Source organism: Mirounga angustirostris, unplaced genomic scaffold, assembly GCF_029215605.1.
Source record: "Mirounga angustirostris isolate CCGP_5_RB_7025 unplaced genomic scaffold, mMirAng1.0.hap1 SCAF_7, whole genome shotgun sequence".
Taxonomy (NCBI): Eukaryota; Metazoa; Chordata; class Mammalia; order Carnivora; family Phocidae; genus Mirounga; species Mirounga angustirostris.
The window spans coordinates 50,284,699-50,306,666 of NW_026991715.1; the positions used below are offsets into that span (position 1 = coordinate 50,284,699).

Sequence of the window (21,968 nt, forward strand, 5' to 3'; positions counted from 1 at the left end):
ATTGAATGTCTACAATGAATCAGACTAACATGATTCAGATATGGTAATATATCACACTCCTAAAAACACACTTCCATATACCAAGAAGAGTAGATAACTAGCAGCTCTCAGGCTTTATCCTTTACAAATCACTTATGTCAGCTAGACTTTCTATCTTTTGGTACATAGACCATTTAAGGTTAGAGTCTTTGGAAAGATCCAGGAGCACAGATACTGCACGTTTCTAACTGAAGGGAAAATCCATACTCTTGGATTTTCTAATACTATATAGAGCCATAACAATACTTTCACCTAGATTGTAAGCCAGGAGTTCTGCAGGCAGAGTTAAGATTTTTCTCAAGAAGCAGCTTTGGCTCCACTGATTAAGACTTCTAAAAAATGCTTATGGAAACTGTTAGTTGTTACCTGTCTTGGCCATATAAAAAAGTCTTAATATTGCTCCTATGGGATATCTGATTTGAGCTACATACTCTCCTGAACAAGCTGAACTCTGTACTCATTTGAAACTGAACATTTATATTTTGGGTCATGACTATCACATTGAATTTTAATTTCTGTGTATTGATTTGAGCCTCAGATTGCATCCTTGCATAAATACTTTGAAGACATCCCATTATACTTATAATAACATCAAGTTTCCTTCCTATAACTCACAATTAGAACTCACTATACAATTTGCAGGATCCAGTACAAAATTTAAAAACTGGGTTCCTTGTTCAAGCACTGCACCCTTCTAAGAGAAGGGCCTTAATCCTTGATTCATCTCTAACCTCATTTCATACCTTTATAATTCCTCCCCACACTGATGTCATCTCACTTCAGATCTACCAGTGTCCCTCCTGCCTCAGGGCATGCCTATTGCTAGGTCTGAATAATTCTTCCCCTTTGCCCTTCACAAATGACTTCTCATCGTTCAAGTGTCTGCGTCAATGTCATTCCTTAGAGAAGCCTCTCTGTACCACTTAAGTATGGCCCCGATTGTTCTCTTTCATTGTATCTTGTTCTCTCCTGTACAGAATGCATGACAATTAGTTAATTTATATTTGTTTACTTGTTTATCGCCGGTCTTTTCTTTCCTTCTTAGAATTCAAGCTCGAGGAGTATAGATTGCATGGATATATTATTTATGAATGCAGACCCAGTGTCTATAAGTACTGGGAACAGTAGTGACTTCAAGCTGAAGTCAGAAAGACCTAAGCTTGAATCTTAGCTCTGCCATCTTCTGCTTGGATAACTTCGGGTAAGTCTCCCCATGCCTCAGTTTTCTCAACAGTGAGGATAATAACAGTATACTACAGTATACTAAAAAAATGCCATTAAGTTTAAATGAGTCAGTATGTATAAAGTCCCTAGCAGAGAACTGGTTTATAGTATTATTAAGTCAAAAATTAACTCTTATTATCATTTTATTATTACATTTACTATTGTTTACCTTTTTACTATATCTTGTATTATTATTTATATGTTAAGAGTCATCCTTCCTTTATGAATATCAAAAGTTTCTCAAAACTAATTCTGATTCATAATAAAAGCACCAGGACACAAGGATGCTTGTTCTTGCTACTTGCTATCTCATAATATTGTATCAGATTACTGAGCGTTTTACAATGAATGGGGCAAATACAGCCAATTTTGTAATACCTGAGAAAAAGTAGTTGTAGAAACTTTAAAATTACCAAAAGAAATAATGTAGTATGTGAAATATCTCAGCGTATAAGATGCTCAAATGTAAGGTTAAATATGGTCATTATGATTTACCATTACTCGTTTGGGCTGAACATGGAGGAAAGACAAAGAATTATAGGGTAGTGATGAACTCTATGGCCAGAGGAAAGAGAAGCTGTTTATGGCAACCAGATTTTAGTTCATTTTATTAGAACTTCTCCAGCCTAATATTTGAACATTTTAAAGATACAAGCTCTGTAATTTACTAATTAAGCTATAATCCTACCAGTGTCATGAGTGCTCTGAAAAGAATCATACCAATGGTTTCTCAGCTACATCTTTAGATGTTTTTCTTCTGATTGAATTTCAACACATATATTATTACATTGTGCCTGAAATAGAAAATATCCTACTTTCTTTTCTTTTTCAAAAGGTTTCTTGTTAAAGTTGGTAATGAGTACATCTACTCTATTTTTGTATTTGAAAATTTTAAATCAAGGGTTTAAAACGTCTGACAGGTTAACAGAATGATCACTGCAAACTTCAGATTTATGGTTAGGTCAAGCCAACCTGACGCTGGAATGATGGAACAGGGCACTGGACTGCATGAATAAGTTTCCTACTCTCCAAGCAGAGAATCATCAGCAGTTTTATAGTGGTGACATTTACGGTCTCAGAAGGTGGTGAAGGAGGAGAACATCAACAACTGATTTGATGTACACCTCATATAGATTATATTCATGGACTACCCTGGAAGTTTCCACAGTGAGATTTGTTGGTTAGTCTTCTAGTCAATAACCAACCAAACAAACAAAAACAAAAACAAACAAAAAACAAGTGTAGATTACCATATGATACCATATACAGAATACTATTCAGTGAATTGGAACAACAGTGAACTTAAATAACATAGCATTCTCCTGTCTCAGCTAAGGTATGAGAACAAAGAAAAAAATATATGACAGAATTTGTACAAGTGTACAAGTGTAAGACTGTTACATGAAACACAACCCTTACCGTTTCTTTGACTAGCATCCGTCTGTAACCTGCTGCAACTGAAAGTTCACCTCAATCCACTTCCTTACTGTGTGACTGGTGGCAATTTATTTAATTTCTCTGAACCTCAACCTCCTTATCTGTAAGATGGTAAAAATAATATCAATCTACTAACACTGTTATAAGGATTAAATCTCATAATGTAGTGTCTCTCATCTTAGGAGTCCACAAACTCCCTTCTGGTCAAAGGTTTACTGATAACTTTTTTTAGTTTCAGATTGTCACTTTTATGACAATCTTTTTTTAAAATGAGGAACATAAGTATGGTAAAAAATATATATACATATAAAGTGAATAAACATCTTTAAACAAACTAGTACCATATAGTGTCAGTGCCTACTTTGGCATTCGTGTTCTGGATCATATTGTCCCCAAATAGTACCACTTTAATTGTCATAGCCTAATGAGAAACCAACAGAAGAATACTTACATAAAATATGTTTTTGTGCCAAGTCAAGGCCAAATGAGATCATAAAGCTGTATAAAATAAAGGTTTCTAGCAGTTTGAATAGAGAAAAATGATAAAAGTCAGCACCGAGTAGTACAGACATGCTGAACTCAGAGAAACCTGTCATATTCACTTTGAAAAAGCAATTTAGTTTCAACAATGCTTTTTGCCTTCCTAGTAATGGTGATGTAATTTTCTTTGGTTTTGTATTTTTCTTGTTTTTAAATTTGTAATTTATTTTGGCTTCATGACTCCACTGGGTCTATAAGCATAAGGAACTTATACTTTGTTTTACATTTGTAAATATTTAAATAATGCTAAAAATAATTTAATATTGGAGGGTCTGAGATAATATTTTTTCTTTTTTTTTTTAAGATTTTATTTATTTGTTTGAGAGAGAGAGAGAGAGCATGAGTGTGGGGGCAGAAGAGGGAGAAGCAGACTCCCCTCACTGAGCAGGGAGCCCCACACGGGGCTTGATCCCAGGATCCTGATCATGACCTAAGCCGAAGGCAGACACGTAACCAACTGAGCCACCGAGGTGCCCTAATATTTTTTTCTTTAAAAGGAGTCTGCACATTTCTCTTTTTGAAATTGAGATATTGTATACATAGAGTTAAGCCTAAGAAAACTCTTAGTAAAATTTAGTACCTATCACTTTCCCTGTACACATTTATTATTACATAGGTATCTGGCATTTGTCTAGGTTTGTTTGTTTTTTCCAGTCCATAGTAATAGTCTGGGGGTGAGGAAGGGGAGGTCTGATGGGAATGATTGTTTTCAGTTTTCATGCTTTATACAGCAGAAGTTAATCAATGGGGATAGACTGGCAGATTCAGCCATCATTTCTGTGGAGTCATCCGAGTGAAAAGAGAGTCACCTTTAATGCCCATTTTTGGAATTTTATCACTAGAAATATATTCCTTTGGTAGTGAAGAAATAAGATTTAAGGTGTTCAAGAGAAGTATCAAAGCTTGGAATCCTAAAGTTTCTTAGAAGCAGAAGTAATTAGGGTCTAATAGATTACATAGGAATTCTAGCCCTCTCAAACAATTCTGAAAGTAGAAGTAGGAAGTCATTGAAAATAGTTTTATTCATTTACTTATAACCTGTCCCTTTCCATAAAGACTTTGATACAAGTATATTAATATAAACAAAACCACAGAAAGATGAGAAGTTTCATCTTAGAGCAGGTCTATTCCAGGGAGAGAAAACACATGGTGTTGTGACTTGCTTAGTCAAGCATTTTTATTCATATTTCTTTATTTTTTCTGTTTTCGTAATTCTTTTTTTTTTTTTTTTGGAATTCTAAAATTTGAGAATAGGTGACACACAATAATGTTACATTAGTTTCAGGTATACAACATAGTGATTCACCATCTCTATACGTTATGTTATGCTCACCACAAGTGTAGCTACCATCTATCACCATAAAACGCTATTACAGTATCATTGACTATATTCCCTATGCTGTGCCTTTTATTCCCATATTCAAACATTTTTAAACTGTTTGAATTGGTCAAAATTCCTCCTGACTAAGTAGTTCATAAGAGGAGCTATCACTGGGTCAAAGACAAGAGGAGAAAATAAATAAGGAAGGCATTGATAAAGCAGGCTGCCAGAGACTTCAGTAAGTTGGTGGAAACTAGGGTAGATTTAGAGGATTAATGAATCTAATTACAGAGCTGCAGGACAGAAGCAAAGGGAGCTTTCAAAGCAAGACATAAACAAAGGAATGAAATGGTTAATGTACTACCAGAGGTCAGGCAACTGTTTTCATGAGTAACAGTAAAAATTCATGATCACACAAGTCATTGAAAATGTGTATGCTGTTTCTTCTCTAATTCTAAATATTCTGAAACTAAGGATAATAGTTTGGGTCCTTTTTATTTAGGTACCTGAATATCCCTAAAAAATAGAAACAATAAGTTAGGACATTGTCAGTAAACTCATTGCTACTTTTGTTGTCTTTACTCCAACAACTTTTCCTCATAGCTGTGTATGAGGAAAAATCGCAGTTGCCAAAATCGCAGAGAAAAGGAATCATAGACATGAGAGATAATTACATCATGTTGTTTACTTTGATGCCTTCATCATAAATCTCCTTCATGTCTTTATAAGGACTCATCAATTACTTTACGGACTCATCAATTACTAGTTTTTCGAAGTAGTCAATCTCCTACTAGTTTATTAAATATTGAAATTATGTCTGGGGAAGTTTTGGTTTTGCTGTTTTTTAAAATTCTAACATCAAGTGTTAGAATTAAAGGTGTCTTCAGTTCCCTTTAAATAAAAAAAAATTCTTATTTGAAATTTTCAAACTTACACAAAGTTAATACAAAAATAGCACAAAGAACTCTTTTATACCTTTTACCTAAATTCATCTACTGTTAATATTTTACCCTATTTGCACCTGTACTCTCTACACACAGATTTTTTTTTTCCCCTGCATCGCTGGACACTAACTTACATACATCATGGCCCTTTACAAATAAAATTTCAGTGTGTAGTCCCTAAGAAATCCATTCAGGGATAGGCTCTTGCATAACCAAAGAGAGTATCAACTGCATACATTTAGATGGAGATAATATTTTTATCTAATCTACTCTCTCCATATTCTAATTTTGTCAATTGAACTAATAATGTCCTTTACAAGATACATATTTTTCTCCTCTAGTACAGGGAAGAGCCTAGGGTCAGGTATAATTACTTGTCATGCCTCTTCAGTATTTTTTAATGTGAATATTTCCACAGCCTTTCGTCATCTTTTATGACACCGACATTTTTAAAGGACACAGTCATCCCTCCTTTCTCTCAATAAAACATTCCTCATTTTGCACTTATCTGACGTGGTTAGGATGAAGTCAGGTATTCTTGACCAGAATATCACATCTGGAGACATACTAGGTCTATCTGTCCTTTCATTCTGTAAAACTTTTATTACCTAGTCAAGTTGTTAGGTACCTGATTTCTTTTTTTTTTTTTTAAGATTTTATTTATTTATTTAATTAACAGAGAGAGAGAGAGAGAGAGAGAGAAGGAACACAAGCAGGGGGAGTGGGAGAGGGAGAAGCAGGCTTCCCGCCGAGCAGGGAGCCCAATGCGGGGCTCAATCCCAGGACCCCGGGATCATGACCTGAGCCAAAGGCAGTCACTTAACCAACTGAGCCACCCAGGCACCCCATGTTACCTGATTTCTCCGCTGCATAATTACTGGGATTTTTTCCTCTCTTACCACTTGATAAGTAGCCTGACACTTGAAGTCAATCAAATATCCTTCTCCTCATCAAAATTTCCCCCTAGATTTAGTATCAAGACATGATCTTTGCCTGATTTAATCTTCATCATGATGATGTTCCAACTTCCCCTATATTTACCAATCAGCCCTTAGCTTTCCACTATAAGCAAGAGCTTCTTTCCTTATTACTTACAGACTCATCAATTACTAGTTCTTCAGTAATTTATAATTTATTACTGTACTTAATTATTTTGGTGCTCAGTTGGTCCCTGGTTGCCAGTATGAACTCATTCAATCAGATTCTTTGGTTCTCATTACATGATATCATCAATTTTTTGAGCACTGGCTCTAACCTACTCTTGAAATCAGCCATTTCACTGAGAAGCCTCTAGGTTCTCCTTTTCTTTGCTAAGTTAGAGTACTTTTAATTCTTAGAATTTAAAGATCCTTCTTAGCAGGTTCTAACACACCAGAGAAGCCAACGTTATAAAACTGCTTGATGGGGCACCTGGGTGGCTCATTTGGTTAAGTGTCTGCCTTTGGCTCAGGTCATGATCCCAGGGTCCTGGGATCGAGCCCCGCATCGGACTCCCTGCTCAGTGAGGAGCCCGCTTCTCCCTCTCCCTCTGCCTGCCACTCCCCCAGCTTGTGCTCTCTCCCTCTGTCAAATAAATAAATAAAACTGCTTGGAGATTGAAAATTTAAAAAAACTTTCCAATTGCTTAAAAGTTTAAATATCTTAATTATCAGGTAATTTTGAGCTACCCAAGACATGATCATCATGAAAATTTAAAATATTACATATTTCTTTATACCTTACCTAGAATCTCAAAATGTGAGAAATGTACTCTAAATATTCCCTGCCAAATTTTTTCAACATTTCAAATTGGCAATGTTTTTCTTTTCTTTTTCCTGTTAAAAATGGAAAAATTTTCCTGATTTTCAAAATGTCCTGCTGTATCTATCATTTTATAGTCATTCATTTAAAGCCAACCTTGACTACATCAAAAACTAATGATGTAATGTATGGTGATTAACATAACATAATAATAAAATAAATAAATAAATAAAGCCAACCTTGAAAATTAATTCAAACATTAAAACCAAAAAGTATTTAACAAATTATTCCTTCTCCAGAGGACAACTAGGTAGTGAGATTTAAAAAAATGTCTTCTTTATTACTCTCTTGGCTTAAAATATTACATTTATTAAACATATGGATAGTTGATACTTTGCAAGTTTGCTTAAAGAAGTTTATAGGAAAAATGTAATTTCAAACTCTGTTTGAATATCCCTGATGAATATAGATGTGAAAACTCTCAACAAAATGTTAGCAAACAACAACAAAAACCCCCAGCACATTGAAAAGATCATACAACAGATCAGGTAGGATTCATCTCTGGGATGCAAGGATGATTCAACATACACAAATTACTAAATGTGATAGATCATATTAATAGAATGAAAGATAAAAATCATATGACCAACGCAGTAGATGAAGAAAAAGCCATTGACAAAATTCAACATCTTTTTATTGTAAAAACTCTCAACAAACTAGGTATAAAAGAAACAAACCTAACATAATAAAGAACCACATGACAGATATGATAAGCCCATGATTATATTATATTCAACAGCGAAAAGTTGAAGCTTTTCCTCTAAGATCAGGAACAAGATAAGGGTGCCCTCTATACTCTCACCATTCCTATTCAAATTAGCACTGTAAACCCTAGCCAGACCAACTCAAAATGGAATAAAGATGTAAATAAAACCTGAAACCATGGGCTTCTGAAAGAAAACATAAGGGAGAATTTCCTTGACATTGGTCTTAACAATTATTTTTTTTACATGACACCAAAAACATGAGCAACAGAAACCTTTATAAATAAACAGTGGGACTACATCAAACTAAAAGTTTTCCACATAGCAAAAGAACCATCAACAAAATGAAAAAGCAGCACACAGAATGGGAAAAAATATTTGCAAACCATATATCTGATAAGAGGTAGTATCTTAAATATATAAGGAAGGGAAAAATGAAGGGGGGGAATCAGAGGGGGAGACGAACCATGAGAGACTCTGAGAAACAAACTGAGGATTCTAGAGGGGAGGGCAGTGGGGGGATGGGTTAGCCTGGTGATGGATATTAAAGAGGGCACGTACTGAATGGAGCACTGGGTGTTATACGCAAACAATGAATCATGGAACACTACATCAAAAACTAATGATGTAATGTATGGTGATTAACATAACATAATAAAATAAAAAAATAAAATAAAATATATAAGGAAATCATACAACCCAACAGCAAAAAACAATCCAATTTTTTAAATGGGCAGAAGAATTAAATAGACAATTTTCCAAAGAGGACATCCAAGTGGTCAGCAGGCATACAAAAATATGCTCAATGTCACTAATCATCAGAGAAATGCAAAACAAACCCACATATCACCTCACACCTGTTAGAATGACTATCATCAAAAAGACAAGAGATAACTAATGCTGGTAAGGATGTAGAGAAAAGGGAATTCTTGTGCACTGCTGGTGGGAACTCAAATTGGTAGTGCCACTGTGGAAAACTGGAGGTTCCACAAAAAAGCAAAAACAGATCTACCATATGATCCAGTAATCCTACTTCTAGGTATGTATCTGAAGGAAATGAAATCACTATATCAAAGAGTTATCTGCACCTATGTGTATTAAAGCATTACTTATAATAGCCAAGACATGGATACAACCTCAGTGTTCAATGACTAATGAATGGATAAAGAAAATATCATATATATGTGTGTATATATAGATATAGATATAGATATAGATATAGATATAGATATCCCTGCAAAATGGAATATTATTTAAGATGATAATCTTGCTATTTTCAACAGCATGGATGAAATTTGAGGACATTATGTAAGTGAAATAAGTCACACAGAGAAAGACAAATATTATATTATTTCACTTACATGTGAAGCCTAAAAAAAGACCCAAAGTCTCTAGAAACAGAGAGTAGATTGGTGGTTGCCAGGGGAGAAGAGGTGGAGTTGGAAAATTCAAGGAGGGAAGTGAGAGTTGTCAAAGAGTACAAATTTCCAGTTATAAGACGAATGAGTTCTGGGATCTAATGTAGAGCACGAGTGACTATAGTTAACAACATTGACTGTAAACTTGAAAGTTGCTAAGAAAATAGATCTTAAAAGTTTTCTCCACCAAAAAAAAAAAAAAGGTAACTAAGTGAGGTGATGGATGTGTTAACTAACCTTACGGTGATAATCATTTTATAATATATACATATATCAAAATATCACACTGTACAACCTAAATTTACACAATTACATCTCAATCTGGGGGTAAAAAAGAAACAAAACAGAAAAGGAATGAGCTCCATTTAATATGGGTAAATTTCCTAATTAATTAACCCCTAAATTATTAGGTGGGGTTTTAAAACCAACTATGTACCACTAACTAATGTTCTTTAATACTGAATAACTCACTACCTATAGGTACTAGTCACTGGTTATAAAGGAATGTTGACATATCAGGATGCCCATCTCCATCCCAGAAGCCAACTCTGTCAGCTCCCTGAACATACGGATTATTTTCTCAAAAAATAATGGCCATCAAAGGCTCTGTCTAATCACTGAACAAATATTTACCAAGCACCTATGGTAGTGATCAATCAGCAACAAATTCTACCCAAAAAGAGAAGACAATGTGTTAGGAAGATGACATGCATATAACTATATAGAGAGTAAATGCAATAAATTTGATAAGAAAAGTGTACAAAAAAGTGCCATAAGAAATAAGAATGAACATGCTCACTATGTGTCAGAGTAGAAATTGTTTCCCAAACAAGTTTTTGGAGTTTAATACAAGTCAGTGGCAATGCATTCTTTTAATATGTGCTTTCCAAACCAATAGTTAGTAACACATCTTTTGGTAAGTATCACTCCAAGGAAAATAGTTTTTTTTTTCCTTATGTGTGTTGAATAATCTTTCCAAAATGAGGCTGATTTTATATTTAAAAGGGCATAAAAAGGGTAGTCCTATTAATTTTAGTTAGCTTTATTTCTTCCTTGTTCATATGTAGCAGCGAAATTGGGTAGTTACAAAAAAAAAGGAGAGTAAGTCATTCCATATTGTGGCATTAGAGAAGTAAGGTTAAGAAGGACGGAGAGCTATATATGAAATGACAGGATTAATCATCATTCATGTCACAGACTGTTTTCTTTCCAAACATGGTCCTAATAACATCTCCCATCCACCTGTAACTGTGACATACCTCTCATCAAGAGGGGGGATCTAGGTTTTTCCCTCTTGAATCTTAGCAGGCTTATGACCTGAGAGGTGAGGTCATAAAAGGCATTATACCTTCTGCTTCTTTCTCTCAAGATGCTGGCTTTTGGAACTTCCATGTGAGCAGGCTGGCTGCCCTAAGGCCAGCATGCTGTAACAAAGCCCAAACTAAACCACATGCAGAAACCACATAAAGAGAGAAAGATGCCCAGTCAGCCCCCAGCTGCTTCAGCCCCCTTTATCAGCTCTGGCCACAGTCTAGCTGCAACCACATTAGAGACCAAGCCAGCACTACTCAGCTGAGCTCTTCCCAAATTCCTGACCCAGGGAATCTGTGAGTGATAATAAAGACGACTGTTGTTTTAAGCCATTAAGTTTTGGGGTGATTTGTTATGCAGCAACAGATAACTGAAACATGTCAGCATTTCAGATAGTGCATATCAAATAATTTCATGGACTGGGTTGAAAAGGAAAGTCAGGTAAGGAACTAAAAGGTGTGAAAGTCATGCTGAGTGTTTACTGTAATCTCACTCAAGTTTCCACAGGGCTCTTTATTTTCTTCAAGTTTCATTCAATAACATCGATCTAACATGAACTCCAAAGCGAAAAAATCATAAAGCATATGTGGTAAAGCTAACTTTGGTCTGCTGAAATGAGTTAGCAGCAGTATTAATAGAGCTATGATTCCAATAATTGGGTCTATCTACAAAGTTCCAGAGTCCTAGCTTCTGATTTACCTCTCTAATAAGATTATATCCAATGAGATTCTATCTACTAAGTATATCACTTAATAATTTACAAAGTGCTTTCATGTACATGATATCATTTAATCTTATAAATAATAATATGACATAGCAGAGCCTCACAGAAAATTAAAACTCAGAAAACTTACACAAATTTCACAGGATTGAAAAGCTGGTGGGGGGAAAGGCATTTAATCCAGGCAAGCAGAAGACTAGGCTTACTACCCTGACCTGGGAGCCAAGACTTAAGTATGTGCATGAAATACACATGATACATTAGACTCTAATTGTCACTGACCATGTGGTAAACACTATTAAGTGTGCCACGCTTCAAGGAATGAAGACTCAGGTGTATATTAAATACTGTGCTCTCAAAGTGTTACACTCTTTTGCTTTTAAAATACCCTCCTCTAAAAAACTTGCATTTTTATTATTCTCTGGATAATCACTAAAGGCTATTCCCAGGACTAGTCTCAGGAGTCCTGTATTTTTTAAATGTTAAACAAAGTAGGTGCTATTTCAAAGTCCAAAGGTTTGTTTTAATGAATGCCAAGCATCTCAAATCCACAGGAAATTTTTTTAATACAACATTGCTGGATATCCTCTGAAGAGGAAAGTTAACATATGAACCAAATGGAATTCTCATTGAGCTCCCAATACTGCTTATCAGGATAGAAGAGATTTGTTATTGTTATTGTTATTGTTGGTGTGCAGTGTACCCAAACACTGAGTATTTATAGGAAAACAAGCTTTTTAAATTCTTTGCCCTGTTTTTTGCCACTAACCACCGCTCCCCAATCATTGGAATAGTTCCATCTCCTTTTAACAACTTCCCATTAAACCTCATGAACCATATCCTGTACTTAATGGGCTGTTAATATTTTAAAGCTTCTGTATTCTACTGTAAATCCCTGGTCCCTTTTGCAACATTGAAAAGATATACCAAAAATTCTTCCAAACTGATGGTACAAAAAAACCCACATAACTTACATTTTAGTAGTTAAACAATAACTTGTACCATTACAATAGATACAGTCATAACAGTATACCAGGCACAATAATTATAACAATTGTATAGCTGAAAACAACTAAGTATGGTTGGGAACATAGAGGTATTTTACTGGCTTCGAGCCACATACTTGTCACATTAGCCCACCATACGTCACAATGCATTTGCTTAATCACTAGAATGGCACTTCAGTGCTTAAAAAATAAATACAATTAAGGTACTATGCCAAGAGAGTTTAAGCTGATTTTTGCCCTTTAGAAAATGAATAGAGACAAAAAATAGTAAGGTAAACTAGTTATCTCAAGAAAGCAAACTAGAACTTTTAAAACATTTTGTCCTTCCTCCTCTTTTTTTGAAAAATGTTTAAACGGTCCAGATGATGTCATCTCTAGTTTCTATTACCCTGTTTCTACGCATATAAACAACATTTTTAATAATTCTTGCCAAGAACTGGAATAAGATAACAGTCTTTATCTAAGTAAAACACCTAAGTTCAGGAAAAGAATCATTATGATAAAACTTACAGTACTTAAAATGTCTTGGTTGATTATGAGATAAAAAAGAAAGCTATAGTGTCTGATTGGAACAGACATTTCCTATCTATGGCCACCCTAGTTGCTGCCCTGGTCCCTGGTCCCTCCTCACCTACCTCATCTGTGCTACCAACCTCCCCCCTTTGCCCTTTTTAACTCTCCAATAACCTCTTAAATAATTAGAGATTTCACAGCAAGACATTGTGCAATTGATTTATATTGTTATTATATTTATTTATATTTATAAATTGTAAAATTATAAAATAAGCATCAGCCTACCTTTGATCCAATATGGTGTGAGTTTGTTTGTAATGCGCCACGATCATTCTTGACATTGAACTTCAGTTTTCTTTTCTTTTTGTTTTTAATTGTTTAACCCTGACAGCTTTCTTCTACTTATTTTTATTCTCTCTTAGGTCCATTCAAAATTCATATTATTTTCTTCTTGAATATTAAATACACATTCACAGATGAATTATATCTTTATATTAAATATATATGCATAGGTTATGCTATCCATGCTGCCACACTTTTCAAGAGGGTTCAGTATTCTCTTAAATACTTGATGGGCATACTAACCAGTAATTACACAATTCATCTCTGGGAAATCACTGGGATGATTTCTTTTTCAGAAGTTCCTTATAAGAGTTCAAAAGACTACTTTGGTTCTGTAAGGTCATACTTTTTAATTTCATAATGTCTAAATTCTTCCATTAGATTTGACTCCCTTGAATTAACATCTGAATAAAATTCCATTTTTTTCCCTAGTCCCTTAGCAATAAAATGAAAAACTGGGCAAAGCAATTTCTTCTTTTTTTTTTTAAGATTTATTTATTTATTTATTTTATAGTGTGGGGAAGGGGCAGAGGGAGAGAATCCTCAAGCAGGCTGCCCGCTGAGTGTGGAACCCCACAAAGAGCTCCATCCCACAACCCATGATATCATGACCTGAGCCAAAACCAAGAGTCAGACACTCAATGGACTGAGCCACCCAGGTGCCACATAATTTCCAAGAGCCCTTCTAATACTAAATTCCTATAAAGAGATGCCTTAAATAATGAACTTAGTACTTCCAAAGAAAGAAAGACTGAGGCAGATGAATGTCTTAAACCTTCAAAGTCCTAGCTTCATCGTGGATCAAGTTCCTACAAGCTTTGCCATTTGGATTAATTGCAAGATGAAGAGGGACTGCTAGAAACATTGTACTCAAGACTATGGATAACCTAGAACAATTCAGCTAATATAATCCCATAATTTATAAGAACTCTTTTTGCTCCTTATGTGATCTTCCTTTTTTTTTTTTGACAGCTTGTTATTTTTTAATGTGTAATATTCGAGTAACAAGAGAACTGCATCCAACATTGTTATAAATAAAAGAGGAAGCAGATCAGTCATCAAGGGCTCCCGAGCAAACTGCATCTTCATAACCTCCATGCTTGTCCTCTTTGCTCTAGGGGAGTAATTTGATGAGATCATCAATTCAAAGAATGGTAATTGCAGCTTCTGTTGCAAACTTCAAACTCTTCACTTTCACAATGGTTGGTTCAAACACCTCTGTTTGTTTGTTGTCTCGAGGTTTACCATTGACCAAATCAAGACCAATCCATTTTAGATTTTTGCGTTCTGGGTTAACTTGAGTCTCATTATGGATAGCTCTTAACTTTGCAACCAGATCTGTGGAGTCTTGGGCAGCATTAATTGCCAGTGTGTTAGGAATAACAAGAAGAGATCTTGCAAACTGCGCAAGAGCAAGCTGTTCCCGAGACCCCATGCGGCTTTCCATATACCTTTCTCAGGGTATAAGGAAAGGGCTACTTCTACAGCGCCCCCACCTGGAACCTCGGATTTTGACTCCAAAACTTCACACAAAGAGCATCAGGTAAAGAGCTCTCCATCTTGTCACACATGAAACCATTTGCCCCACGTAAGATAATTGATGCAGATGTACGAGCCTTAGTGTTTTTGATCAAGATCAGCTCATCATCACAAATTCTCTCCTGTACTACCTCTTCTTCTTGTCCCAACATTGAAGCTTCAAAAGTTTCTTCTCCTTCCAACTTGGCCAGGATTGATAGAACAGTTGCTCCAGAAGCTTTAGTGATGTGTTTAAGGTCCCTTTTTAAAACTCTTCTAACTGCCATAGCGCCCGTCTCCACAAAATACTTCAGACACACGTCGTCTATTCCACCAGTGGTTAGAGTAACGATGGTACCAGTAGCCAGGATCTTCTGGATCTGCTCCTTGGTGATATCAGATTCTTTCTGACTAATCTGGTCCAGTTTCTCAGGGTCTGTAATAACCACCTGTACACCAAGCTTCATTTTTGTTTTCTGCAGGCTGAAGTCAAGGCAAACAATTTTTGCATTAACTATTCTCTTGGGCATGCCCTGGGATCCCACCACACAGTTGAGTGTACAGCCTATGATGAGCATATTCTCCATCTGACTTCTCCCATGGGCTTTCAGAATATTAATGGCATTGATTGGATAGGGAGGCTGGCCTCTTACATCTGTGTATCTAACTGCAAGTACAGCATCTACTACCATATTGGCAAAGAAATCACCATTTATTCCAATGATCTTGGAAGACATCAATGTCTTCTGAGCAGCATTGATCAGGCAATCTCTTCCAAGTTCATCTGTGTTAATAATTAGATTTTCACTGATGTAACGCATTGCCTCCTTGCAAGCAAGTCGATAGCCACTAATAACTGATGTGGGATGAGTTTTCTGTTTGACTAGTTCATCTGCATTTTTACGAAGTTCTACTGCAATAATAACCACTGAAGTGGTTCCGTCTCACACTTCTTTGTCTTGCAGATCCGCTAGCTCACAAAGAACTTTAGCTGCACGATGTTCTACCTCCAATAACTTCAGGATGGTTGCACCGTCATTAGTAATGGTTACATCACCAATATCATCCACCAATATTTTATCCAAGCCAACTGGACCAAGAGAGCTTTTTACAATATTGGCCACGGAAGCTGCAGCCATACGTTCTGGGAGGATCGCCTCCCCAGGGCTGCGGTCTCCGAACACGGACAAAGGCCCCTCCGTCTTCGCGGCGGGGTACACATGAGCTTCATTCTCACCGCAGGCAACCAGCATCTGGCTCCCTAAGCGGGGCGGCGGCCACAAGAGCGGCGGCGGCTACGGCGGGGTAACCGGCTGAAGCGAGGCCACGGGGACTGCTGGGAACACCGCTCCCCGCGCCCGGCCGCAGGGCAGGGCGCGAAAGAAAGAAGGGGTAGGGGGCTTCTGTGATCTTCCTAAAAATGATCTCCACTCAATAAAAAATACCAAATTAGTTTTGAAGATGTTTCATACACATCAAATTTTTAATTTCTCTCCACCCTAAGCCCTAGCCTTGACCAATTTGTTAGATAATTTCTTCTAATATGTTTAAACCAAAAGAATAGAATAAATCTTTTTTTCATAAGTTAATTTTAATTTTTTTCATCTACTCTCATAGGAACTTTATTTTCTCCCTTTGGGAGGAATATTTAACAGCAATCTTCTTAAAATCTTCTCTTTTCATGAAAATCAAAAGAATAGAAATACATGCTATTCTGATTTCTTAAAAGTGCCGTATCTGTACATTAGAGCAGAGTTAAAATAATCAGGCACCATAAACATATATTCCATCCTCTGTGAAAATAGAAAAATTTGCTCAGCGTCCCGAACTAAAATACCATTTGGGTTCTTCAAAATAATTAACTAAATTAACCCGTATTCTATTCTTTTCTAAGACAACCACAATTCATCTTTCCTCCTCTCTCAGAACAGGTATTTTTCATATAAGAATCCATTGCCCAGATCCTTATATCTTATACTTTTCCACAGTCATTACAATATCTAACACAATGATTTGCACAGAGAAGATATCACCTTTCCAGGTCACTCTCCTTCATTCTTTCCTCCACTTTTCTTTCTTCCTTTCCCATCCCTTCCTCCCTCCCTCCCTTTTTCTGTCTCCAGCATCACTTGTCATAACTCTCAGTGACTTCAAAACCAAGTTAAATCACTCTAATACCCTGGCCTCTCATTTATACAGAATCCTTATTTTCAGTTGTCTTGCCCTTCCTCTGCCTCAGCCATAATCATAACCAAGATCTTGTTATTACTAATTTCAAGCATTCCACTCTCTGACCATCTTTCATCTTCCAGTTTCTTACTACTTTTCACTGTTCCTCATCATCTTCATATAATTACTCCCCTCTTTACCAAGCTTAATTAAATACCATGATCAAGCATTATCAACCCTTCCGTGCATATACCCTTTATGTCCTTTTCCCTTTTCTCCCTCCAGTGCACTCACTTGCAAAAATCCCAGTTTTAGGGAAATCCAAATCTCCACCTATCCTACACCTATACCCAGCCAGGTGAATGTGACTGGAGAAAAAAACTTTAGCATGATCACTGATTTCACTTTAAATATAAGAAGTAACCTCAGGTTAAGCCCTTAGCAATTCCTAACAATGCTACTACATTTCACTAGTCTTACTTTTCTCAATGATTAATTCATAGTTCTCTCTTCTCAAATCTTCAATATCTCCTCGTCCTTATTTACTTTCAGTTGATTGTTCCCTATTTCACTGAGGAAATAAAAGCAACCCGAAGAAAACTTCCAGATGCACCCAGATGAACCATATTCTGATGCATATATTCTCCCTTCCCTCCTGTTACAGTGCGTAAATTCTCCAAGACCCTTCCTATCCAAGGACACTGCCTCGTATTGAGTTTTGGATCTCAACTCTTGAAGCCTTCTCAAGGGCTTCATAACTGCAGATTTCCGCACTCTCTCCCATACTATCAATTTTTACCTTTGATTATTTTCACTATCGTACAATGTATACATATGTACATACATGTAATATTTCTCCATTTTAGAAAGCAAAACAAGTTAAAAAACAAAACCTCCATGGTCTCCATGACCCCTCGGGCTAATGCCTGACTTCTCTCATCTGATTATAGCAAAACTCACTGAAAAAAGTCTTTGTATATTCACTGTCTCCACTTCTTTTCCTCTTTCTTTTTTTCAAAAACTCATTTCAACCAGGCTTTCATTACACCCTTCCTTGAAACGACTCTTTTCAAGATTACCAATTGCCTCATTTTAATCTATAAGGAGCATCTGATACAGGTGACGATGCTCTCCTCCTTGAAGTACTTCACTTGTCTTCCTGAACATCATACTCTCTTGGTTCTCCTATCTTAGTGGTTGCTTTTTCTCAGTCTCCTTTCTTGATTTTTCCTCTGTTTCTTGACCTCTAAACATTAAAGTAATCCACACTCAATCTTTGGACCACTTCTTTTCTCTATATGCACTTACTTCCTGGGCAGAGCTAATCCAGATCAATGGCTTTCAAGACCATCTATAAACTGATGTTTTTTGACTACAGTGCTATCCTCCATACTGAAAGCCAGACTCATGTACCCAGTTGCCTACTTGACATTTCCTCTTAGCTATCTAATAAGCAAGTTAAAATTTACAAGACTAAGAACCCTTGATCTTACCAAACCTAATCCTCTAGCATGCTTGCCCTTCTCCTGTAAAAAGCAACTCCATTCAACCAGTTAGTCAGCTTAAAACTTTGTGGAGTTTTCATTTACTACTCTCCTTCTCTTATACACCCATTCAGTACATTGTTAAAAATCTGTTGACTCTGCATTCTAGGTATATATTTATAATGTGACTCCACTGCTCTAAGCTGCCATCATGTCCGAGTGGAAATGCTGAATAATTTTTAACTGGTAACTCTGCTTTCACTCTTGCTTTTCTACCATGTTATATATGTAGAAGCCAAAATAATCTTGTAATGTCTTTCTTTCTCAGAATAAAATATTGTCTTTACTATGGTCTCTAAGGTTATCCATGATCTGGTCCTTGAAACTCTCTGATCTTATGTTCTACCTCTCTTCCAACCACTTACTCAGCAACTGGTGTACTGGCCCCTTGGTTTTTCCTTGCATATGTTTAGCCTGCTCCTGCCTCAAGGCCGTTATTTATCCTGTTTCCTTTGACTAGCATGCCCTTCTCCCAGTATCTACCTGGCTAACTCCATCACTTCAATTTAGTCCCTAAAATTAAAATGTCACCTTAATGGGCGCCTGGATGGCTCAGTTCGTTAAGCATCTGCCTTTGGCTCAGGTTGTGATCCTGGGGTCCTGGGATCGAGCCCCACATCGTCTCCCTGCTCAGTGCAGAACCTGCTTCTCCCTCTCCCTCTACCCTTCCCCCTGCTTGTGCTCTCTCACTCACTTTCTCTCTCTCAAATAAATAAACTCTTTAAAAAAAATAATAAAATGTCACCTTATGAGAAGCCTCCTGACCACCTTATGTAAAATAGCAATTAACACACATGTATATAAACACATACTATAACTCTCCAGACTCTAATATCTTCATGCATTTATCACTAGATAACTTACTCCATATTCAATTATCTTGCTTTTCGTTGTGTCGCCTACTAAAATGTAACCTCTTCAAAAGACAGTAGGAATTTTATTTGTTTACTGAGGTACTTTACCACTTAGAATGCACAGTACATAAGTGCTCAATAAAAATAAACTCAGAATTATTACACATTCTCCCAATTTAAAACCATTGCTTAAGAATCTTCACCCAAGGGGCGCCTGGGTGGCTCAGTGGTTAAGCGCCCAAGTCTTGATTTCAGCTCAGGTCATGGTGTCAGGGTTATGAAATAGAGCCCTGTGAGGGGCCCCGCTAAGGGAGCAGTCTGCTTGAGATTCTCTCTCTCCCTCTGCCCCTCCCCCCACTCTCACTCCCATGCACTCTCTCTCAAATAAATAAAATCTTAAAAAAATAATAATAATCTTCACCCAAGTTGTCAATTATATCCAAGGTGATATACCAAATCCTAAAAAAAATTTAATAACCCTTTACATTATAGTATTGATATCATTCATTCATTAATGAATTAAGAAATATGTTTGACTTATTTTTTTACCGGAAGCTGTGTAAGTTACTTAAATGCTATAGCCTCTATGATAATCACATACTCCAGAAAAAGAAAACAGTACATGTGATTTCAGAAAGTTAGTTACAACTCCATTAGACTGAATTTATCATATGTTTTCCTAAAAAGATAGTTATGCTTGGAAGAAAAGAAGAAAGACAATACTGGAAGCAAGGAAAGAGTGAGAAAGGGCACCAAAAAGAGAAGGTGGGGGTCCCAATGATGAACTTGTCCATTTCACAGTGCTCAAGTCCCAGACATTGTAGATAACTATGCAAATTGCCTTTGTAGCATGAAAAATAACATGTTTTCTTTTCTTTTTTTTTTTTTAAGATTTTATTTATTTATTTGACAGAGAGAGAGGGAGCACGAGCAGTGGGGAAGGACAGCAGGAGCAGGGGAAGGAGAAGCAGACTCCCTGCTGAGCAGAGACCCTGATGCGGGGCTCAATCCCAGGACTCTGAGATCATGACCTGAGCTGAAGGCAGATGCTTAACCAACTGAGCCACCCAGGCACCCTGAGAACATGTATTCTTATATGAATTATTATTACATACAAATTCAATCACATTACATTTAGTTTATATTGAGCTACTCATAATTCCTTAAATTGAATAAATTATGGCTACAAGTTATAGTGAATAATAGTTGTTAGCTTTATTTTTCTCATGTTTCATACTGAATGTTTGCGTCCTCTCCCCCACCCCTTGCGAAAAATTCACATGCTGAAGCACTAACCCATATTGTGATGATAGGTGGGGAAGTAATCAGGTTTAGATAATGTCATGAGGATGGTCTCCATGATGGAATAAGTGTCCTTAAAGAAAAAGAAGAGGCCAGAGTACACATTTGCTCTGCCCTGTAGAGAAAAAGGCAACCACCTGTAAACCAGAACAAGAGCTCTCTTCAAGGAACAGAATTGTCCAGTGCCTTAATACTGAAGTTCCTTGCCTCCTGTGATAAATAAATTCCTGTTGTTTAAGCCTACCAGTCTATGGTATTTTGTCATTGCAGACTAAGACAACTTATACAGAAAAGAATGTTTAAAATCCAAATTTCCATAAATAACCCTAATCTCATAGAATTCCATTCCCTTTCATCAGCATTTTCTTCCTGTTCCAGCAGCCTCCCACCTTCCACATAGTCTATCTTGTTGCCAATGTGGAAGGCCACATAGTCTATGTGGTTATCTGAAATTGGAGTATGAGTAACTAAATGAGCTTGGCAGGTTGCCACAAGGTAGGCAAAACCATAAGGTAAATGTGGTGCATCTTTTTGCTGGTTGAATTTTATTTAAAAAATAGGGATATATTGGGGAAGAGGAACAAGAAAAACAAATTAAATGGTAATGGAAATCATTTATATTAAAATAAATGTGGATATATTAGGGAGTAACAGTTATAAAGGAGTCCCAAGAGAAATTATTTGTGGTAGATTGTCACAAGCTAAACTTCCCCTGCAGATTAACCTATAAATCATTTTACCGTACCTTTAAGAGTGGGCAACTTGGGAATTAGAGATGCCCTACTATGTATTCCAATCATAAATCTCCTACCAAATCAATTAATCCCACTAGGGTGCTAAATATTAGTAATAGCTATCATTTATTGAGTGTTAATTTGTACCAGGCACTGTTCTAAGATATTTACAAGAATTATGTAATCTTGGGGCACCTGGGTGGCTCTGTCAGTTAAGCATCTGCCTACCACTCAGGTCATGCTCTCGGGGTCCTGGGATGGAGCCCCACATCAGGCTCCCTGCTCAGCAGGGAGTCTGCTTCTCCCTCTCCCTCTGCCCCTACCACCCCTCACACTCATACTCTCTCTCTCTCAAATAAATATATAAAATCTTTTTAAAAAATTATGTAATCTTGGGCGCCTGGGTGGCTCAGTTGGTTAAGCGACTGCCTTCGGCTCAGGTCATGATCCTGGAGTCCCGGGATCGAGTCCCGCATCGGGCTCCCTGCTCGGCGGGGAGTCTGCTTCTCCCTCTGACCCTCTTCCC

At 36.7% G+C, this 21,968-nt stretch overlaps 1 protein-coding gene and 1 pseudogene across 4 annotated transcripts in view; both read right to left on the reverse strand.

Annotated features, from left to right (window-relative positions):
- Positions 1-21,968, reverse strand: part of ADAMTS6 (ADAM metallopeptidase with thrombospondin type 1 motif 6) — a 293,828-nt gene that overhangs the window by 211,218 nt on the left and 60,642 nt on the right. The window lies entirely within an intron of this gene.
- Positions 10,409-16,927, reverse strand: LOC123858438 (T-complex protein 1 subunit alpha-like; annotated as a pseudogene).